The sequence below is a fragment of the Serinus canaria genome, chromosome 4 (assembly GCF_022539315.1).
Source record: "Serinus canaria isolate serCan28SL12 chromosome 4, serCan2020, whole genome shotgun sequence".
Lineage (NCBI taxonomy): Eukaryota > Metazoa > Chordata > Aves > Passeriformes > Fringillidae > Serinus > Serinus canaria.
In genome coordinates this window covers 1,051,313-1,074,722 of record NC_066317.1, presented here as the reverse complement: position 1 = coordinate 1,074,722, position 23,410 = coordinate 1,051,313, and the positions used below count along the sequence as shown (strand labels likewise).

General features: G+C 47.5%; 1 protein-coding gene across 1 annotated transcript in view; it reads left to right on the top strand.

Moving 5' to 3' along the window:
• FRAS1 (Fraser extracellular matrix complex subunit 1) overlaps window positions 1–23,410 on the top strand; it is a 98,585-nt gene that overhangs the window by 3,886 nt on the left and 71,289 nt on the right. The window lies entirely within an intron of this gene.

The window sequence follows — 23,410 nt, the reverse complement described above, 5'->3', positions numbered from 1 at the left end:
TCAAAACATGGATGTTGTCTGTGGCACCAGCTGCTGGTGGTGCACCTAGGGAATGGGTTTCTGGGCTGGATTGTTTGGGAAGTCTCCTGAGACACAAATGGGATGCTTGGTTTTAACACCAGAAAGCACCAAAGAAGCTTTTTTTGAAAGAAAGTGTTTTTAGTCTTTGTGTCGAAAATTGTGAAGAGAATAAAAAGCCCTAGCTTAATTGTACTTGTGCTTCCACCAAAAATTTTGCCTCCTTTTGCAACATCTGTGTGCATTTTGTTGTCAGAAGTTGAAAGAAATCCTCATTTTTTGCTTTTTAAGCCAGATTTCTGTTTCTATCAGTAGTATGTGCTGGACAGAAGTGAGAGTGGAAAGGTAATAAATAAAAAATGCTGGGGGTCTTTTCCCCCTCCAAATTTCAAATCTCCCATTCCAGAGAGCTTCTACTCTGAATGAATTCAGTGACTTTTAAAATAAATGTTAGCAAGTGCAAAGCACTTCTGGTTAGGGAATATGTCAAATTAGCAGTGGAAAATGGGCTTCATTTAAATTTCATTATAAAGGTAAGAAGTTAGGACTGAAAAATGAGATCAGAATTGAATATTTCAGCTGAAAGGTTTGCTTGTTAACTCTTACAGTGGTGAAGATATTTTTGTTTTTAAATGAAGTGATTTAAATGCCACTGCTTAGCTGCATCCTCTGGATGTACGTGAATGTTTTGCATTTAAGATTTGTTAGTACAGAAATGCAATGCCTCTCGTGGAGCAAATCTCATCTGCTTGTGGGTTTCAGAGAGCTGGGCTCAACTGAGGATCAAAAATAAAAGTGATTTTTGAATCAAGCGTGTGCTGCATGTGTGTTCCTTCTTTGCATTCCTTGGAAACAGCAGTTGGATACAGAGGGATGGGGACAGGTAAAAGAGGTACCAGGTAAAAGAACCTTAGATGTAAGATTTGTCTCCTGAGGATCAAGTGAGTTCCTGTCCCTTCATCAGGAAATGAAGGGGACAGAGGAAGACATTTCAATACAGAATAATTTTTCTGTTTCATCTTAGTGGTTCTTCAAGTCACCTTCTTGCCCAAGCAAATGCACCCCCATGCAGCAGCAGCAGCAGCAGCATCTCTCCATTCCCCCTGAGCCTGGAGCTGGGCAGGGGTTCAGATCCACAGCCCCTCAGTTGCCTGTGCACCTTTAGGAGCAGCCCTTGGCCCCCTGTTGGAATCCATGGGGGGCTCTTCCTAAACAGTCAGATACAGGCAGGGGTTTTTTGGCAAGAAGGGATTTTAAAACGGCTCCTCTTTGTTTTGGGTAGGAGGAATTCATAAATCTGGAGAAATTCACGAGCTACAGAAGAATTCTGGGAGTTGTGGGGCTTTGGAGCTTTGATCTGACACTCTGGGCTGTTCTTCTTGGAGCTGTGTCTGCTGGCTGTGATGTTCTTCTCCAGAGGCCTTTCTCCTCCATCCTGCTAGTCAAAGACTCATGCCTTCATCTTCTCTGTGCTGAGGGAGGTCATCTGGCTTCAGCTTTATTTGGAGATCAGGGTCTTTACAAGAGCTGCCCTGTTCCACATTTCCATGTTTTCCATGCCAGTGAGCTTCCCAGACGGGAGCTGTTGGTCCATGAGTGCTGACTGAAGGAGATGATGAACATTGAATAGCACAGTGCTGGGAGCTGTGTGCCAGGGCCTTGGCAGGAGATAGCAGCTTTCCCATGGATTCATTCACCAGGACAGGAATTCAGCCATGACCCAGTGTTGAGGCATTTCCCAGGTCGTTGTGGCTTCCATCTTTCAGGATGCGTTTGAGGAGCTTCCAGTGGGAATGCAGGCAGCAGGCTCCCCTGGGAAGGCTGCTGTCATTCTGCTGCTGCTGTGGTTTATTGCTGAGCCACAGATTAAGGAGGCCCGCTAGGATAAACCACTGGATTTTGTAATCATTGTGTCTACTCCGGAGTCATTCTGTAATGAATCCTCTCACTAACCCCAGGAGCTCTGCAGCCCAAGGATCTTTGGAGTACCAGCTGCTGTGCTGCAGCTAAGGGGGAGTCCCAGGATCTGTGTTTCTGAGCATCAGCCAGGGGAAAAAAATCCTCTCCCTCCTCCCCCAAAAGATAAATCCTGAACATGACTTCTTCCCAGATTAATTTGAATAATTTAAAGCCAGATGTTTGATTACTAAAAAAAAAAAAAGAAAAATTAGTTTTCTAACCTGCTTTGCCTGTGTTTTATGGAGATCAAAATGAAACTTCTTGCAGGCTGAAAACCGGGAAATTGCAGTTTAAGTATAATAAATTTCTGGGGACATCCACAGGAGCTGAAAGATTGCAAAGATAAGGAACTTTGAACCCTTTGCTTATCAAACTAGAAATCTTGCTTCTAACAGAATGGCACCTTGAACATCTGAATATTTCCCTTTCCCGGGAATTCACCTGTTGTTTTGCCTGAGTAGATCTGGTCATGGTCATGTGGGATTAATTCCTTTTGGGTGCTCAGCCAGCTCGAGACTGACATGCCATACATCAGGTGTTGTGGCTCATGGCTGTTTATATTTTCAGAGGAAACACAGGGTTGGTTGTTTAATTATGAAAAGCTTCTGCTGCTGGAGACACAGTTGTCATTACTGACATGCCAAGAGCCAGTTCTGAGTTAGTGGATGCTGTAAATCCTTTTGTGCATGGAGCCTGGAAACGTGGTTCCAGGGGAAAACATGAGCAAACTTGTTAGCAATTTCTTTCCCACATTTTTTTTGCAGTTTTATAGATTCTTCTATGTATGTAAAAAGCCTGATTTTCTGGAGTGCCTAAGGAATTCTCAGTGTTGCAGAGCAGAAGTAACTTGCTATGCTTTTATTCCAGTGGGTTAATTTTTTGTCGTTATTTTAAAAAAACAGAATCCTAAAAGTGTTCTGTTTTGAAAACCTAGGTTTGGTTTTAAAATTGGAGGCACTTAAAAATTCCATTTAGTCCTTTTTAGATTTCTCAGTGAAACTGTGAGAGCGTCGTGGTTATGGAAAGGGAACCCTAAAAGTGCCTCAATCTGCTGTTAAATGGAAATGTTCCAAACCCAAAACGAATTATGTGCTTCCATTGAGTGGCATAAAGGGTAATTCTTAGACCTCTTTTCCATGATTTATTTAAACCAAAAATTCCCTCAATGAAACAATAAACTTAATGAAAACCTGTTTAAATTTTAATGAAATCCTTAGGACAAAGCAAAGTCGAATATGTTCCTTCCAAGGGCGTTGGGAGACTTCATATTAGATAAAATGGAACCAACTGAGATACAGTTGATTAAAAATTGAGGAGAATTTGTCCCAGAATTTAGGCTTTAAGCCTTGTTCCCTAAGAGAAGTCTGGCCATGACTGCAGGGCAGTGTTTTGCAGTATTTTTTTTTCCCCCATGTTGTAATTTTACTTCCTGAGAGGTTTTTGGAGCCTTGAATGCAATCCAGGGAGGGATCCTGTGGATGTGTGGTGTGTGATTAACAGGTGTATCTGTGATGGCACAGGATAGCTGAGACCCATCAGCATGGGAAAAATATAATGGATTTTAAAGCCATTTACCTCTGTAATACTGGGGGTTCCTTTTCTGCCTGCTCCATTAATACTTTGATTTTTCTGAGCAGACTTAATTAATTCTGCAGTGCTCCTGCTGTTTCTTTTGGAAGGTGATGTGGCTCTAACCACCCTGTGTACGTCCTGCTGTGCACCTCAGAGTTCCTCCAGTCACAGGATCCTTTGCAGGGGTTTCTGAAGGATTTGCTGGCTTTAGAAGAGTGGTAAAGCTTCACTCTTTGGAGAGGAGTGTGCTGGAGTTAGCACAGATCCTTCCCTCTCCTCTGACCTCATTATGTGGGGGAAGATCTAAGCTCACAAGATGTAAGACTGTCAGTTCTTCTTCTTGCTTCGGGCAGAGAAATATCTGTGAGATCACAGGCAAGCCTCTTGAAATCCCTGGGAAAAGGCATCATCCATGATACTTTACAGCCTGGGAGGGAGCTGTGCAGTTCAGCTGCCTTTCCTGCTGGGATCAGCAGCCCCTGTTGCCCATTTATCCCCTTGGATGGCATTTCTGTCTGGCCAGAGCTGCCTGTGGGCACTGGTGTGTCCGGGCTGCCGGGAGTGCTGGTTTGTGACATGGAGCCCTCTTGTCATCAGTTTGTCAATGATCATGCTGGTGCTGACTTCCCTCATTAAAATAGGAAGTCTTGGTAGCAAGAATAACTTGGGAATGATGCTCTCTAAGCAAAATATTTTTGCTGGGCTTTCACTGCTTATCTGCAAGCAGTGCTTGATGCTGTTGAGCCTGTGGCTTTGGGAAGGAAATGCAGGGTTGGAATCCAGCACAGGGAACCTGCAGTTTGTTCACATGTGATCGTTCCCCTCCTTTTAGTCTAGGGTGGGAACGGGCATTTTGTTCTGCAGGTCTACCTGATCTCATCTTCAAGGTCAAATCTTCTCCTCAGCATCCTGTTCATACAGATGCCTTTGTTAGCCTCTGCAAATAGCTCCTAAATCCACATGTTCAGCCTGAGGAGATGATAATTCCTCATCTGGCAGCCTCAGTAAGTAACCCCCTTGTTAAAATCAGCTGAAGGGCTACCTAAAAGGTGCTGTGAGGTCTCTACACTCAGTATTTTTAGTGCATTCTGCATGGTGCCAGCGTGTTTCTAACCTTACTGAAGTCATTTCATGCTTCTGTAATTCATTGGGTTTTTAGTGTATTTATAGGTGCTATTTTATCAGGCACTGCAGTAGAAATGATGAGAGCATCTGGTGAAATCCATCACATCGTCTGCAACAGCCTCTGAAAAAATAACCTTGGTAATCGAGCCTTTCCCCCTTGGGATGGTTCCACTCATGTTTTAAAGGCTTTAGATATTTAATGTCACCGGGGTGCCCTAAGTGTCACTTTGTGTGGTGGAAGCCACATCAGCCATCAGTGACACCTGAACCAGCAGGGCCACCTTTCATCTGGCATCCAGACCCTCGGCTGTGACCATGTGGAAGCACCAAAGCTGTGATTTGTTGGGATTCCTCTTGGGAAACCTCCCTGAGGTGGTGTTGGCAGCAGCATCTGTGTGGGGTGACAGAGCAGGGCTGTCTCAGGAGTGTTGGGCAGGCCAGAGAAATGAGAGCTATTCCCCTGTGCTGGCAGGGAGAGAGCTGTTCCCCTGCTGCATCTCCCAGTCTCTGGGAAGTGGTGCCTGAGTGATTTAGGTGAGGTTTGCAGCCCTGCCAGCTTGCAGCCTTGCGGAGATCATGGAAACATGATCAGCCCGTTTCTATTTGGGGAGCCCGCATTCCTGGGCTCCTGTAAGAGCTGCAGCTGCTTTGATGTCTGTGGAGCTGGGCATTTTCCCAGCTGAGCACTGACCCTGGCACTGGCAGTCAGCCTTGCAGCACTGAGCTCATTTCATGAAGCAGGGCTGCAGGCTGGCCACGGCCTTGCCACCTGGTGTTTTCCAGAGGGAGCATGGATTTGCCTTCTCACTTCCCTTCAAGGGGTTTGCAGCAGCCCAGCTGCTGCTCTGTCTCTTCACCGTGCCTTGTCTTGGCCCTGCATGGGAAGTTTTGGCTCTTGTCAGCCAAGCTCCCACCTCCACATGCAGAGCAATGATTTGGCATTGGCTCTGGCAGTTTAGAGAGGAAGCTGGCTTTGGGGAATGACTTCAAGGTGGGATGGAGATTCCCTCCATCTATTCCCTTTAGGCACCCTAATGCTCAGCTGCCCCGCTTGGGAATGCAGTTCCCTGTGGGATTCTTGTGCTTCTGAACCACTTCTGTGAGGGGCAGCGTGCTCTGGCACCCCGAGGTGGCAGTCCAGGCTGGAATCCCAAAGGTATTGTGCTCTGTGCGTGTTCCTGCAGTAGTTCCAGCAGGGTTCCTCTTGCTCCAGTCAGACTGGATTATCCTTGCCTTCCCAGGCACTTGGAGTGCTGGAAATCCATCCCTGCTTTGCCTCTGCCTTCCCTGGGAGCAGCTCCCGGCTGTGCTTTGTGTTTGTGTCTCTGCTTCCTGGCAAGGCACTTGCTGTGGCTGCTGAGAAGTCAAATGAGGTCCTTGGCTGGGGTTTATTTTCCTCTTTGCACAGTCAGTTTGGTCACTGGGAAGGTGGTGATCCCTACGTGTCTGAAGGAGCTGGAAAACGGCATTTTAGGATTCCAAACGAAACCGCGTTTCTCTCTCGCCTCCCCTCATTGCCCCTTTCTCCCAATCACCGCTTTACACAGACTTCCAGAGGATTTTCTGATGGGCTTTTGGCCCCCTTGTGTTCCAAATGCTGCTTCACTGACCGTGTTGTCCACGTGGGGACCGAAAAAACGAGAGCAGTGCAGTGGGGCTGGTGTGCAGGGATCTCCTGGTGTCCTTTACACAGAGAGGAAATTTTCAATTTTATCAGTGCAAGGGTTCTTTCCATAGGCAAGTTCCTTCTCCTACTGCATTCCCTGGCATTTTAATGTGAGCATGTATATGAATAAATAAAAGTTCCCGCAGGCATCTTACTTTTTTTTTCATTGTACTTTTAAATAGCTGTGCTTACAGGAGCCTGTTTCCAGTTTCATCTGATTTTTTACAGACCTAGGGAAAGAAAAAGCCTTTTCTGTGGACTTTACACGTTCAGAGTTTAAGTCCTGTAGGAGAAGATCAGCAAGGGGCACCCACCCTGACCCTCTGAAGTGGTCAAAGCAGGTGTGCATCTCCTGTACCCAACTTTGGGCAAGGTCTGTGTACCCTTAAAAACAAACAAACAAAAAAAAAGCAGCTTGGAAGCTGAACTAAGCAGTGGTTGGTTGTGTTTCTGTGCCCTCGGGTTTGCTGGAGGTTTGTTTTCTGCCAGCTGCTTTGCTGTTTATTTTGTGCACACCACATCTGAAGACTGGCTGTAGGTAAAGGCAGTATATTGGGTAATTCTTTGGAATAGCATTTCAAAAAAAAAAGAAACCTGCAGAAAAGTCCTGCAAAATTTATCAAGCAGAAGAGGCTGTGCATCAAGGGGTTGGTTTGTTTTCAAAATTGGTTTTTTTGAAAGTTTTTGATTCAGGATTGAGGCTAGCTGTGATTAACCTGTCACCTTTGCTGGGGGTGTAGATGAAGGTATTTGGGAGAGAAAAAAAAACCCCTTCTGGTGTGTGCTGGATCTTAATTTCCCATCTTAATTTCCTCAGAGCAGGACATGTCCCAGCCCCAAGGAGAGGAAGAGGTTCAGAAGCTCAGGGCTCCTCCTCCTTGTCTGTCTGAACCAGATTTGTGCACAAAACAAGCACAAGGCTGGATTTGCTTTGGGAAGCGGTGATTTATGGTGTGGAGTCACTAAACATGTTTGCACATGAGTCCTCTGGGCATGCATAACAGCTTAGCTGGGGAACCCACCACAAAAGCATTCATTCCTTCTTATCTTGCCCCAGAGGCCAGGGCCAGTGCTCTTTTTGCTTCTGGGCCCAAAGAACTGGCTGGGGTGAATTAGAGGGGGGGTCTCCAGGCTTTCTGAAAGGGGGAAAAAGAGCTACACTTCAGTATTATTTACCCAAAAACGCCCCCCACATTATGATATATTCCATCTGAGTACAGGATACAAACATCCTGGCTTTTCCTGGAAATGGTGTGGCCATCAGGACCAGGGCAGGGACTGTCCCTGTGTGCTGGCCACTGGTGAGGCCCCACCTTGCACCCCTGGGGACAATGTTGGGCTCCAAGGAAGACCCAGAGAGGCTGGGACGTGTCCAGGGAAGTGAATGGATCATTTGGAGCACAGGTCTGGTGAGGAGCAGCTCAGGGGGATCAGCCTGGGAAAAAAAGGAGGCTCAGGGGGAATAAGAGTAAATGGCCTCAAGTTGTACCAGGGGGTGTTTCCGTTGAATTTTAGGGGAAATTTCTTCAGGGAAACAGTGGCCAGTCATGGAAACAACCTGCCCAGTGCCGTGGCGGAGTCCCCACCCTGGAGGGGTTTAAAAGCCCTGTGGATGTGGCACCTGGGGACAGGGGTCAGTGCTGGCCTTGGAGTGCTGGGTTGGTGGTTGGACTCCATGGTCTTGAAGGTCTTTTCCACCCTAAGGGATTCCATGGTTTTGGGATTCTGTGGAACCTTTTGGGGGCTCCTGGTGTGTTAAGACTCGAGTGTTAAGGAGTGATAAAATTCCTCTGTGAGTGTTAGGGGCTTACAGCTCAGGGGGAGCAGTGTTAGATGAGCTGGGTGTTTGGCACTGCTGTCACAGCTGGAGGAACACTTGTCTGATTTTTCACTGCTCATTTGTGCTGAGATGTGGAGGGGATCCAGAAGAGGGTCGTGATTCCTCATTACAAAGGACTTGAGCTCTGTCTGCACCAGTTCCCAAAGGGAAAGTTGAGGGGTAATTTGTAGAATGCTACAGAGGGAACAGAAATTATTTTAAATAAACCTCTTCTGCCCATAAGAGAATGGAGGAGCCAGAAAATGAAAGCTAGATAAATTCAGCTTAGGAGCTAGGTAGACTTTTGCTGTGGAGATTGGAAATCATTGGAACTGTTTCCTGATGTGTGCTATGAATTATTCTGTATCACTAGAAATCTTTACATCACGGCTGGCTGTTTTTCCGCCCCTAAAGTTACTCTCTCATTAAACTGCAGCTTTTGGCCCAGAGTTCAGAACTGATTTATTTACCAGCAGAGCCAAGCAGCACAGCCCCCCCTGCACTGCAAGCCAGGCAGTTTTGGGGTGGGATCTGTGCAAGTGCAGTGGCACAGGGACAGCCCTGTGGGGCAGGTGCAGTGTTCATCTCTCCTGCCCTTTCACATCCCAGCTAAGGGGAAGCTGAGGGAATTCTGTCTTGCTCCACCCATACTCCTTGTGTGTGAGTGGAAGGCAAAGCCCACTCCTGTCCCAGGACTGAAAGCTGTGTCTTACTTGCACATAACTCCTGCAGAATAAGAGCAGCATGCACAGAAGTGGCCAAATCACAGTGTGCTGCTTTATTCCTTGCTCTGGGAACAGGGAAAGGAAGGAGGCAAAGGCGTCCTTCCCACCTGCTGGTAACATCCAGCTGATTGACACCCTCTCCCTGTGGCTCTTGTTCTCCACCAGCTGGGATGTGTGGCCAAATGAATGCCTGGGAGTTAGGGTGGCATAAAGCTGATGGGAGACCAGAGTTATGGAGGGCATAAGCTCGTTCCACATTAGAAACCCAGCCTGCAGGAACAAGCTGTGCAGCGCCCTGGCTCCTGGGAGGATTAATTACAGATGGTGGCTGTGGCAGCTAAATCAAGTGCCTCTAATGTTGTGTAAACTTCATTAAACAAACGCTGAAGCAGGGCTGTAATCTATGCCAAATGGGAGAGGATGGCGAGGGTAGAAAAGGAAAATACTCTGTGGGAAGCTAAAAAAAAAAAAGAATCCTCAGTGTCTAAATCCACTGAAGCAATTCCTTCTACCTCTTGTGCCTTAATGGTAGAATTTTAAACCACAAGCTTTTAAACTTATTATCTGGTAAAGCCTCGGTAGCTTGAATTAATAACAACTTTCTGCTAATGCCTTGCTGAATTCCTCTCAGTCAGCAAATCCTGGTTTATCTGATATGCTGAATCCTTCCTGAAATTCTGCCCCCCACGTGCATTTGGCCATTTCTTTTCCTCTTGTGGGAATGGCAGAGGAGGAAGCACCGACCATCAGCTTGGTTGTGGACACTGTGGTTGCTGGGCTGGTGTGGTGCAGGTGCTCAAAGGTGACTTGAGTAGCTCCTTCAAGATCAGGAGCCTGAAGTTAGGCTGTGGATTTAGGGATCCTGCCTGTGGTTTGATTCTTTCCTCTGCTGTTTTAGCTGTGTGGCGGCTCCACAGGACTTGTGAATGGTCAGCTGAACACAGGAGTTTTGGAGAGGAGCACTGAACACTTTGATGCTTAAATTTAGGCTCAGGAGCTTGACTTAGCTCAGCTGGCTTGGAAAATGCTGACTTTTGAAAATGTCATCTTTCTCTTGCAGTTTAAGAGGGTTTAGAAAGAAACCAGTCTTGGCCTCTTTTTGATGTAGGAAGCAAGTGAAAAAGTTGTACTATTTAAATAAAGGTAAATTTCAAGCAGCGAGCATATTTCAGCTTTTATGTTGGCATTAAGTCAGTTTTGGTTTTGAACTGCATTTTCAAGTCTTTTTTAAGGGATCCAGGACTAGAAGCCTGGCCCTGCAGGTAAGTGCTCAGAGGAATTGCTTTTGGTTCCCCACGGTTTGGATGCAGCTGAAGAGAAATATTTTGGCCTTTGGGCTTCGTCAGATAGCACGGCACAGGCTCTGTGATCAGTGGGAACAGCACATGCTCTTAGGGGCAGTGCTGGGATTTTTATATTCATCATCAAATGCTGCAAAATGTCTCGTTCTTTTCCCTTCCAAGCTGTTCAGCTAAAGGGAATCCTCATTCCTTCTCTACAGCTGCTCCTTGCAGCAGGACAAGCAGCACACCAGCCAAAGGCAGCCTGTTCTCCCCTCCCTTGTGCTCAGGGGCACACTGTGTTTTGTGCTCAGGGTGATGATTAATGCTGAGCAGTTTTACAGAGCTGAGGAGTGCACTCTCAGTGGGATCTCTGCTAGCTGGTTTTTCAGGAAGGAGGGATGTGGCTTTCCTCAAAGTGGGAGTGGGGCAAGCAGCCAGCGGGGTACCAAAAATAATAAAATCGTGCAAGTCCAGGCACAGCGGAATTGCAAACGACTTGGAATGGGCCTGCCTAGAAAATCCTGGAGCCTCGATGATGGAAAGGTCTTTAATTGCTTTTGTTTTTAAAGAAGCATGTCCAATTCTGATAGTCCAGAAATCCACGTGGGCAGGGGGAAGCAAAGACTGATGGATCCATGTGTGCAAACCTTTAGTCATGGCGTTTCTTTTTTGGATGGTTTTTACCTTAAATGAGGGGAAATTGGAATGAAAAGGTAGTTTACAGCTGGGTAACACCTGTACATTTCTATTTACCAAGGCATTTATTTGGTGTGTGAGGTCTGTGTCAAGCCTAGGAAATACTTTTCTGTAGATGCCTTGAAAAGGAACATTCCTGAAGCAATCTTGGGTTTATGCTTATCTATTTAACCCCATTTCCTTCCTGTTTGGATTTATCTGCATCACTGTGAGTCGGGCTTGCTCAGGAAAGGTATTTTCCAAGAAGAGCATTTTCATGTATTGAGGATAATTAGTTGATTTGTTTCTCCTTGAGGCATCTTTTAAATATATTTTCTTTTTAAAAAAATAATTATTTTTTAAGTCTTCTTAGCCCTGTTGTGGTGCACTGATGGGAAGTGTAAAAAACACCCTATAAATCATGGATCCTTTGGGAGGATTTCCAAAAAATCTCATGTCAGGACAATTGGGTGCTTTGGAGCTGGGTCATTTTTTTCCCTCCTTTTAAAAAGACTAAAGTAGGTTTTCTGGCCTTCTGGGTAAACCTCGTCCTGATTTGCATCCCTCTTACCTACCCTGGTCTACGTGAAGCTCCAAAATGCCTCTAATTAGGGAAAACATGGAAATGAAAAGCAATTAAGAACGAGTTGCTTCTAATGAGGTTTTGACAGCGGTGCTGGTGCTGAGGGCGAGTTTCCAGGAAGGGGGAATTGCCTGGGGAGCAATGACTGGCAGGGCTTGCTGGACCTGGTTACCCACTGGAACACATTTTGCTGCTTTGGGCAACACTGAGATTACTCTTGGCTCTGCCTTGTTTTTTCCCAGCTGTGCCTGGAGGGAGGCAGCAAGCCAGAGCTGCCACAGGAGCAGCCTGGGAGCCCCAGGAATTGCCGCTGGGCTGGGGATGGATCAAGGGCTTGCCGCAGAGCTGGGCTGGCCCCTGGCAGCGTCAGCAGCGTCCTTTCGGCGGGGCTGGGTGGAGAGATGTCCCTGCAGCCTCTCCCTAGCCAGGGATGGAATTCCAGGTGCCCGTCTGGCACTGACAGGGCTGGGCAGGAGCGCAGCTCACGCAGCTGTGCCTGGCTCCTGAATTGCAGGTTCCTACAAGGAAAGGGCTGTTGGATGCCGTGTAAAGGAATTAAATCCTAATGGCCCGAGCAGATGATACAAAAGGTCCCTGACAGCTGGATGGATGATAATGGTTCCCCCAGCCCTGGAGATGTAAGCAGGCACTTCACACACCATTTTCCCTGCTAACAGAGGGATTGGCTGCCTTGAATTCAAGCAGGAGAGGAAGAAGGGAGAGGAAGGCTGTGCTTGCTCATGTGTCTGTAAAATGCTGAACACACAAGGATGGAGTAATCGAGATGAGCCAAATGTTTATACAAGGGCATTTCTAGCGCGCCCAGCCTTAGCAGGGCCGGAGTTCAACTCGCCTGGGGGAGAGGATGAAATGAGACCAGAGGCTTGTTTTATTTTGTTTATCTGCAGGAGAATCAAAGCAGGGCAAGGGACAGCTTTGATGAGGGGTCAGCCGTGGGTTTTGTTAAGTGCAGGGTTTGGTTTGGATTCATTAGCCGGATGGGGAGGGAGGAGAGCTCACCCGGACTAACACCAGCAGGAATAATTGCTTTGCTGGGAGAAGGAGAAAATCCAACAGTGAGTAAGGGTGGGTTTCTGCTGACCTGGCTGCACTTGCAGAGTTTGGGCAGCGAGGAACCGTGGCTTTATTTCTGGATTGCCCAGTGCCAGGTACTGAAACGGCCTTCAGAAGGGCACCTGTCTGCCTTCAGCTGGTCCCTTTTAAAGAATTTGTTGTGGAGCACCTCCTCTTACTCCTTTTTGCAGCCTTCCCCTCAGGTTTTTTCCTGAAGGGACATACTTCTCCTGATGAGGAAGGTGGTTTTGCTCACTGTCATAAACTCCCTCCGAGCCAACAGCTCTTGGATGAGTTTCAGCGTGGCACCCTGCTTGTGCCCAGAGCAGCCAGGGTTCTCAAGTTGGCAGCAAATGTTCCTGGCTCCTACAGACAGAGATTTTGGACAGATCAAGTGAGTTGTGTTATACTCCGCTAGCAAATCATTGCTGCTGAACACTTGACTGTAAAAAATTGCTAACCAAGGGCATATCACAGCCAAAACTTGCACTGGTTTTGGCTGCTCCTGGCTGAGTCTGATCAAAGAGCTTTGGGGGAGATCAGAGATCACTCCACCCTCTTAGGATTGCTTGGGGGTTTGGCTCTTGGGCTGGAATTGCCATTCAAGGGGACACGTGTATCCCGATGGGATTTAGAGCGGTGACCCTGCAGGGGCAGAGCTGACACTGCCAGCCGGTTTTGTGAAGGTCACCAAGCAGGAGGGGCCATCATTCATTAACAGCTTTCTGAAACAGAAAGCTCTGCCTTCCTGCCACTTTCCTGAGAGGGTTCCCTGCTCCCTCCTTCCTTGGAATTGGTGCAGTTTGCTGTTACACTGGAGCAGTGGACAAAGTGTGAGTATTGTGTGTGGCAGGCTGCTCCTCCTAGGACTTCCATCTTGCATAAATCACTTCTCTTATGCCTCTCTATAAAATTTAAATGACATCTGGAAGGAAGGGACTTGCCAGCCCCATCCAGCTGAAATATTCAGGTTGCTTTACATTACATTGGCATTGTTCAAATCAAAATCTCAGCCTTTGGGATGGGACTTGTGACCACCTAAAAATTAGGGCACAGCATCCACAGGAGACATGTTGGAGGGAAAATGTGATATTATTTCTTACCCTAAGGGTGTGTGAGCCTTTGATTTTCCTCTGGTGTCGAGCTGGCTGCTGTGTCTTTTCACTGAAAGCAATAATTGCTTGCAGTCCTTGGGGTTTGGGTCAGCAAAAAGGGCAGTCTTGGGTCTGCTTTACATTCTGGTCCATGAAGAAATTGTCCCTTGTCTAAAGTGATTTTCCTTCAAACTGTTAGGTCTTGGAAGCAAATGTTTTCGTGAGACAAGGTGGTTCACTGGAATACTTCACCCTGTTTTTCCTCAGAGGTATTTCAAAGCAGCAGTAAAATGTCATCTGCTCTCAGAGTCTCTTTACGTTCTGGGAAGGTTTAAAACCTTTAATGTTGAAAGATAGGCAGGCTTTGCAGTCTGAACGTTGTAAAGAGATCTGGATCGTGGGATGGTAACACCATGGCAAGATTTGGTGAGTGCCACAAAGGCACAGTGGTGAAGCTGGTGAAGTTTTGGGAAGTTACAGCAATTAGCAGAGCCAGCCCCCAGAACAAGCAGGGAAAGGTAAATGAAGTGAAATGGGCTGAATATTAAGAATGTGATGAATGACGTCTGTAAGAAATAGGAAAAAATCAGGGAAGAGAAAGGAGAAGTGACAGAAAAGAAGGACATTGTAGGAAGATGTGGAGAATGCTTCCCTCCCCTGTAGTGAAAGCATTTTGAAATAACTCCTGCCACTATGGATTTTCTGAAGGTACTTGGTGCTTTCCCAAACCAGTCCCTTCCCAATCCAGGCGTGAGGATTTCAGTTCTCTGCCCTGAGTGCACGTAGCAGGGCTGCTGGAGGCTGGATTAACATTCCCAGCAGGCTCTGGGGTTTGGAGAGTCTCTGTGATCTTTCCTTATCCCCTGCCATGTGGTGGGAACCATGTGCTGATGATTCCGAGCAGGTGATGTGGCTGGAGGGGATTATTGGAAGTACAATCCCTCTTCTTTCCCATGGCCATGGTGGCTTGGAGGTCCAGCAAGGAGCCTGGGGCCCTGTCTGCTGTCTTTCTGCCCCAGGTTTTCCTCCTTTTTGCTCTTGGAGCCAGAGATGCTCACTTTAGCATGGCACCCTGAGGAAAACCCCATCCTTTCCCTGCCATCCCGGATGCCATTTTCCTTGCACTTGCAGAGCCAAGGTGGAAATGCAGCTGTGCTCACACCTGGATAAGCTTGCTACAGAAGCTCCAGTGGGGTAGCTACTCCCTGTCCCTGAGAGCAGAGCTCTCTTGAGGTACAAGCCTCTGTTTTTTCCAGTACAAGTGCTGGGCTGGGGAGGGTGGGGTGGACACGACAGGGCTTGTGCACGTAGCTCATGGGCACTTCAGTCTCGGTGTGCTCTGTCTGCAGACGTGGGAGTGGTGCCCAGGTTAATCATCCAGGGAAGGGGAGGGAAAAACATCCACGCCTTGGCTCCTTTTCAAGTCAAGTGTGCTCCGAGCTAGGCTCCGGAATTCTGCCCCTCTCCGTTCCTCGTCGTGGGGAGGGGAAGTTCTGCAGATTAATAGGGGGTTAAGCAACTTTTTCTGCCTTTGTACATCCTCCTTTCCAAGAACAGGGTGTCTTGGCTGTCTCAGCCTGGTGGGAGCTGGTGTGGGCTGAGGGATTTGGGTTCCCCTGGAGCAATCTGCTTTTGCAGGGAGAGCCCTGGCTGTCTCCAGGCTTTCATCAAGCATCTGCCATTGGCCTCTCGGAGGTGAGGGGAAACTGGAGTACTTGTAGTGTGCTAAGAGGAGTTGCAGGCTTGCTTTCCTCTTTGTTTTTAGGGGCCTCCCCTCAGAGTGAATCTCTCTGGTGTCTGTTTGGAGGAAGGATGCTGGATGGCTGCAGTTCCCACTGGGTTTGGCTGCTGTTTGAGCAGGTTTGTCCTGGAAGGTGATAATGCAGCCACTTCCCACTGGTCTGTCACTGCATGTCCTCTGTTCAACATCCCCTTGTGCAAGGACTTCTGTGTCTATTCCTAGAAAGAGGAGTCAGAAATGACATCAGTGACCTACAGCTCAGCCATTTCCAGCCCCCTGCCATGGGCAGGGACACCTCCCACTAGACCAGGCTGCTCCAAGCCCCATCCAGGCTGGCTTTGAGCACTTCCAGGGCTGGGGCAGGCACAGCTGTAGTTCAGGTCCCAGAACCTGAAGGCTGGATTCCTAGCAGGACTTGGGCAGCTGTCAGGTGCATTTCAAGTGCAATATTTACTGCACTGTAGAAAAGAGCGCTGAAATACTTTGTGCTCCCAAGCTCCTGGAAAATGGGCTGTCTCACCAGGGCTGCACAGTTTCTTTCCAGAGCCTGAAACAGCATTCCTCATGGCCCTGGGAGGGGAGCATCAGGCCAAGGTGAAGGCTGTGGTTTGGGGCAGGCTCTCCTCGGGCTGGTGCAGGGCAGGAGCTGTGGCTGACCCAGGGATGTTTCCCTGCAGGCAGGAAGGGAGGGAGCCTGGCTGCCAGCTTCACTCTGGTGACCCCCATTGCTTTCCTTTTTTTCTTTTTAAGATAAAAGTAACTAAAGATGCAGGGAAGAATGTGGCCTCTGGAGGTCAAATGCAATGATGGATGCAGGTGTTTGGAAAAGCCATCCATCCACACGGGTGTGCACAGACCTCTGGGAAGGTGCCAGTGCAGAGGAGTGGAAGAGCTGTGCAGGAAAGAAAGTTAATTCAGTAGTCTCCAATCTCCCAGCTAGGTTTTTTTATTTTGCTGAGGGGAAAAAAAAAAAAAAAGGAAAAACACAACAGAGTATTTTTCTAAATCCCTACCCTTTTTTTTTTTGGTTATCAGGTTGTGTTTTATTTACATGCTGCTGGCTTTGAAAGCATAGGGAGTAACAGGCAGGGAGACACCTGAAAGTGTTGGAAGCACCAAGGCCTTGCTGCTGGGAATTCCCATCACCAAGATCTTCAGGAGTGATGGGGGTACTGAAACCAGGATCAGGAGTGGAGCTGCTCTTAAGTACTGGTAGTTCTGGGAATGTTCCTTTGTGCTTTGCTGCAGTGCTCTTAGAAGGGAGTCTTGTGCAGCAACCCTGCTTTTGCTTTGGAAGGCTTCTTCCTTGGAACTGAGTTGATCCCTGCAATCAGATGGATCCCATTCATCCCTGGTGTGGGATTTCTGCAGCTCAAGGAAGGTGCCAGGCTGGTGATGGCATCAGCTGCATTCATGGCACAGAGGGAATGAAGGTGGGGAAAGCAGAGTGTGGAATCACCTCTCAGGTTTTACAGCTGTGTTACAGGGGAACATCTCCCTCTCCTTCCTGGGCTTTTCCTTCCTAACCCATTCAGCAGAGAGGACACTTCCCTCAGGAGTGTTTCCTGTGCCACTTTTCCTGAATCTCTGCATTCTGCAGGGAAACTGTGAGCTCTTCAGGGTACAGGCAAGCCCTCAAGGGTGGGACTCTTCTACTTGGAGACCTTCTCAAAGTAGATGCAGATTAGTAAAAACTAAAAACCCAAGGATCCTGCAGGAACCTGGAGTTAAAAGCACTGTGAGATGTTTCTGAAGCCATGTAGAAACTGCATGAACAAAATGTTGGAAAATGGGATTTCCTTCTTTGAGGAGAAAAAAAAATAAAAATTAAAAATTAAAAATACCTAGGCTGCATAGTGGTCAGTCTGTTTCACATCTTCTCCAAGAAGGAAGAGAAGGAGATTGCAAGGAAGAGTTCTGCCATATCACAGTGTCATGATTAAATTTGTAATGAGGCAGCAATTATTTCTAACCGAGCGTGAAGGAGCCTGACAGGAATTGGCTCACACCATGTCAGCGAGCCATCTCCAGCCTGGCAAATATCCATGGCACGGAGAGGGATGTGAGCAGAGCCCTGTGCTCCTCCTCTCACTGCATCTCTGTGGACAGAGATCCCTGAGGCTTCGTGTGAGCCAGAGATGTGCTTTGGAAAACACATTTCCAAGCACTGCTGCACGCTTATTGAAGAGGGAGAATTGAAATGGTTAACAAAAGCACGTTCTCAGGTGTTACCTGCTGTAATACCCAGCCCATTCTTGCTGCCTGAGGGTGGAGGGAAGATGCATTTTCTTCCTCAGCCTGAACCTCAGGGATGCATATGCTTTGCCTCTGCTGAATATTTCATCGAGCACCTTCTGTAGATTAAGACATCACTACAGTGAAGGAGCCAAGTGCTTTGATATAAAACTGTCCCTGCTTTAAATGATGAGCCCTGGAGAGATTTAGAAACCCCCCATTCTGCTTTCAAGAGTCTAACTAAGTGCTTCTGCATGTGCTCCCTCTTAGCCTTGCTGCTGCAGCCCCCATGACGGCCGTGCCGTGAAAATTGTTCCAAGGTTTATTCTGAGAGAGGTCTCAAATCCTGAGAAGGGGGTGAGAGACAAAAATTTGTGTGCAGGAGCTCCAGAGGTTATGGTGAGCTTTGTCCCTGAGCTTGCTTCTCCTGTGGACAGTCAAATTTTGTAGAATTGGTTTTTCCATAGCAGAGGAGCTGTGGTAAAGGGAACAAATTGGAGAGATGCTCCAGGTACGGATCATGGTTATTTCCAGAGCAACTCCTGACATCTCCCTGGCCCTGTATTGGAGATCAGGTCACAGAGTCATGGTGGTGTGCATCAAAAACATAAATATGCTTTAGATAGGATTACAGGGCTTTCATTTTAAATAAATATTGTCTTTGCCATGACCTTTCACGCAGTGCTTGTGAACAATGAAAGCCAAAGGAGCTCTTCCAGCATGAGCTCAGACACACGTGCAATTTGTTTCCTGTCAAATGGTGCCACTTAGCAATGGATACTGTGATTTATTTCTGACTGATGGCCAGTCATGCTAATTACTAGACTGGTACCTCTCCTGCTGAGGCCAACCCATGCCCTGTTTCTCTGTCCATCTTTTATCTGCCTCACAGAGCTGCTTGGAACTGCTTTGTGATTCATCTGACCAGCCTTTCCTGCCCTGGAGTTACTTTTTCCTCCCCTGCACCTTCTGGCCATGGCTGCTTCCCTGCTGGTGTCATTGCACAGGTTTTGCCTCTTCTCCCTCTGCCTGCTCACCACTCTTGGATAGGATATGCTTTTGTCCCCCTGGCATTCCTTCTTTCATGGAGAGGGTGGCACTTGGCTGTAGTTCTCCTCAGTTGATTGGTGTGGTTTTGTTGTCACTGTAAAAGGAAAATCATGGTAATTTTTAGAGCCTGTGTGACCCAGTGAATGCCAAGGACTGTGCTGCTTAATTTCTTCCCTCCTTCCCCCCGTGCTGTCCCTCTTGATCCCAGTGAGCTTGATCCCACCTCACAGCCCTGAAGCACACAAACACATCTGTCATCTTTGCCCTCTTCAGGATATTTCAAGCCTGATTTTGGTTTTGGGCTTGTAGTTTCTGTGTGCCAGAGTCAATGAATTGACTCATTTGTAATGGAAGGCAGCGAGGAGCCTGTGTTTGAGTCAAGCCCTGAGGGGTGTCACCCACTTTCTGCTGCCATTATTTCCATTTGGTTTTGGACATGAGACTGTCACCTTGATGAATCTCAGCAGCTCCCAGTGAACCAGAGCAATACTGGGAGCAATTCTGGAGCACGTGAGGACAGTCTGCACATTTCCTTATTCTACAGGCTTTTCTTCATCATTGTTGCTCTTTAATGAAGCCTTTGCTCTCCAAGATGAATGACTGTGCAGGGATCCTCTTTCCCTTTGGAAGGGAAGGGAGAACCAGTTTATTAATCTGCTGCCCAGGGAGCTGAGATGGAAGATAAGGACATAAAGGGCTGTATTTTCTGGGAGCTGCAAGGGACATGACTGTGCTTGGGCCCCAGTAGGATTTGAGGTGTGTAATTCCTTGCATGAAAAGGACACTTCCTAAATATCCAGCCTGGAATTGGAGATAGCTCTGTGTTTGCTGACATGGCTTGCAAAATTGCTCCAGAGTGGATTGTTGCCTTCAAGAAGTAGAATTTGAGTTACCCTTCACCTGGTGCAGAGCTTCTGAGGGCCATGACTGGTCCTGAAGGAAATTTCCCTTCTCTGCTGAATCAGCTGCAAGGATTTTCATGGCCTGATGGGATTGTTTTTTTGTTCTTGTTGTTAGGGAAGGGATAAAAGGCTTAGTCTGTCTTGTCCACTCTGCCCTGGCTGGGATGCAGTTACCATGGCAGCACTTGGCCCACCACTGTAACCTGCATTCCTAATTGAAATCCCGCGTCCCCCTGGCAGTCTCACTTCACCATTTGACACATCTGTCACTGGCTGTTGTCTGCTGGTGTCCTGGTGTCCCTCCCAGGTTCAAGTTTGGACCAAGCAGCATCACCTGCATCCAGAGCACCACAGAGCAGAGATGGGCACCCTGCTGCTCCAGGAGCAGCCATTATGCTGTAATAAGTGCTATCATTAAAGCTGTGATCTAGTTTAGGTTAAATTAATCCTCTGCCTCCCTTCTTTTCCACAGCTGTTCAGTCAAGCACTCCGGGTTTGACATCCATTTACAGTTTGATATCCACTCAGAAGTCATTTTGGGGGCAGGGTGTTTGACATTTGCCAGTGGGCAGGTTAGAAACTACTTGGGCCAAGGGGAGAAAAGCCAGCAGGAGGACTCCAAATGTTATTGGAGAATTTCTGGTGTCTGCTGTTCATCAAAACACACAACTGGGCATGGAAAAAATCTGCAGCATAAGAAGATGGGAGAAAACAGCAATTGTTTTTGCTATCAGTCATTCACCATGCTCATTTATTGGTGGATTTAATTTAAGAAAGTTTACCAAGAGGCTGCAGGTTGTTTTGGGTGACTCTAATAGTGACAAACCAAAAGGCATTAGCCTTTCTAAAGGAACACTGCTGCTCCCAAAATATTGAACAAAGACCTCTGTGTGCTGATTTACATCCTGGTTAGAACCAATGGTTTGAAACCACAGTTTTACATAGTGCATTTGGTTCATTTGGGGCCCTTTCCTGGTGACTCTGTGAAAGATAGGATGGAGACTACAACATCATCTTAAGTATTTGAAGAATATTTTGGAATATCACATCCCTGAAATATCTCTTGGGGCTTCTCCTGCCAATTTTCTGGCGTGGTCAGGTGATTGGAGTGGAAATGACAAATGGAAGCGGCGCTGCCAAGGCTCCTCGCCTGGCAGCCCCCGGGTGATGCTGGTAATTGTTACCAGGAGTGTAATTGCTCCGGGCTCTGCCTGCCCCGTTTCAACAAAGCAGCCTGGAATTCCTCCTCTGAGACACCCGATCCCTGCTTATTCTCAGTTGTCTCTGGCACAGGAACGACTTGGGAGGTAAATCCCACCTGGCAGCACTCGGGCTTGGAGCTCCCTCGGGGTTTCTCCCCGTGATTTCTCTCCCAGGGCTTTCTCTCTCCTCCCTGCTCCCACGGACATTTTAAGGAGGCGCTGGATATTTTCAGGGAGCCACAAGAGCTGGAAAGGGGAGGCAAACCAGCTGATGTGTGCTTCTTGTTTCCCCAGTGGCTGCTCCAGAATAGCTCACACTCTGTTATCTGGTGTGTGATTAAATTACTGAGGCTTTTCACATATTAATAGCAGACTGGTTATTTTTGATTTGTTGCGTGGGGTGTTTTTTTTTTTTTTGCTTGAGGTCGAGGAGGGACAGGTGCAGCTGTCTGAAGTCGGGATAGCCAGTTGTAAAAGCAGTGGTCCAAGAGATTTAGGTCTTTCTGTGCTCTGGGTGATGTGACAGGGTGACAGCAGCAAACCAGGAGCGCTCACAGCTGCTCTGGGCTCCCTTTGCTCCATGTCTGCTCTTTGTAGCTTTTTCTTTGCTTTTACTGCTTGTTGTGTTCTTGCCTCCTTCTTTTATCTTTTTCTCCCCTGCCTTTTTCTAAATCCTCATCAGTATTCCCCAAACCCATCACATGCTCACACTGTGCTCCTCTGTCTCCAGTTTTATCTCATTTTGTCCTGGTCTGACTATCTGCAAGCTCAAAAGGTTTGGGAGCATTCCTTGCTTTTTTGGCCCCTCTTCTGGAGACTGGCTCAAGTAATGTAGATGTATCTCTTCTTGCAGCGTGGTGTTTTAAAATTGAATTAGGTATAATTTCTTCTTTTGATGTGGGGAAATCCAGGGAATTAATAAATTATAATGGCACTGCTTGGTGTTTAAGGAATGCTTTCCGTCTTCAAAGCGCTCTCCACACGGTATTTCATTATTTATACTGTTAATTATATTAGTACTGGTAAGGGAAAAGCCCCTTAAATTGTCATTGATAAAAATATACTCTCAACAGGACTGGAATCCAGCACTTAGATTGCAGCAGAGAATTTGTCCACTGAGGTGCAGAGCCTTGGAGAAGACACCAGGGGAGCTTCCAGCACTTCTCTGGGTGTCTACTGCAAAGTCTTGCTTTGTGTTTGGAGCTGTGTTGAGAGCTTTGAAGTGTCCCTGTGCCTGCTGGGTGGGCACCAACAAAGCCTCACAACAGGACAGATAGGTGGGATCCTGACCTTCCAAACTGGATGCTCTAGGTCTGTTGCCAGGAATCCTAAGCTAAATGTTGAATTGTCCAAAGACAGGACACTGAGACCTGTGAAGTGCTTGGAAGACTCTCAAATCCCAACAGATCAGGTGGTAGTTTCCTGACTATTAACTAGATAATGAAATTTTTAAAGCTCTGCAGGGAAGTGTTGGTTTTGATCCTGTACCTGGCAAAAGGAATTTAGAAGCAGCTGATTTGAGCCCACAGACAGGAGCCAGCCTGCCTGGGCTGTGATAGAAACCAGGGGAGGAGGAAGAGCAAGGAGGGGTTTTCTTACCTCAAACCTGAGCATTTAAATGTGCTAAGGGTGGCTCTGTGCTGACCTCGTGCCGCGAGATTCCTTTGGTTATTATTCCACGGTGAAAATCATTTTCTTTTTTAAAAATCTGAATAAGCATGAGAGATCAGAGGTGAAAGTTTTGGAGAACCAAGGGATGGGCCACTGAGTCAACCCCCTCCCTTCTCACTGCTGCTTAGCCCATGGCTGTCTCCTCTGCCAGCTTTCCAACACTGGGCACTGCTGGAGCCAGCAGGATTAGTTAACTCCAGCGTGCGTGTCAGCCACAGCTTGGCACACACATCACTTAACCTTCATTTCTTCCCTAACTGCACCATCCATCTGCTGGCAGAGATGCTGTCAGGGTTTCTGTTCTGCAGCCCTGTGTGAGCCAGGGGAGAGCCAGCTGTGTTCCTGAGCAGGATCTTTGCCTTGCCCAGGGGCTGTGCACCTTGTGAAGTCAGCACTGCCACTGATGTGGGAGAAATGCTTTTGGAAAACAGGGCAGAGACCCAAGGGATTTGGGTTTTTTTTTTAATATTTTTGGCCATCCCACTGTTTGCAGATTGATGCTCCTGAAGTGCCTGAGCAAGTGGTCTGGTTTTTCAGGATATTTTTTCTCTCATTAAGCAGCCTAATGGGCCTTTAAGGCACATTCCAGTATTTTATCATTATGCTGAGCAGTTTTAGTAGTTAGCTGTAAATGTGCTCCTGGCAGTCAGCTGTTAATCATCCTTCCTAAGTCGAACTTAGCACTGGGAGTAAATCGAGGTAAATCACCACATGGTGTAAATGAGCAGCAATGTCTGGTCTCCTTGGAAATCCCTTAAAAAGGAGGCTGGATGATGGGATAGGGGCTGTCCATCCTCCCCAGGAGAACATCCTGTGTGGTGCCAGTTTAGCCCAGTGTTTGTCTGTACACCAGGGGCAGGGATTGTCTAGCTGAGAAACCGATCCTCCTCTTCCCCTTTTCTTGTGGAGGCAGCGTGGGATCGTGACCTCAGCGGGGAGGGAATGCAAGGGGGTCAAGCACGGGTGGTGGAAACCCTTGTGAATTAGCTGTGGGAGTTCCAGCTGGGTGCACTGAT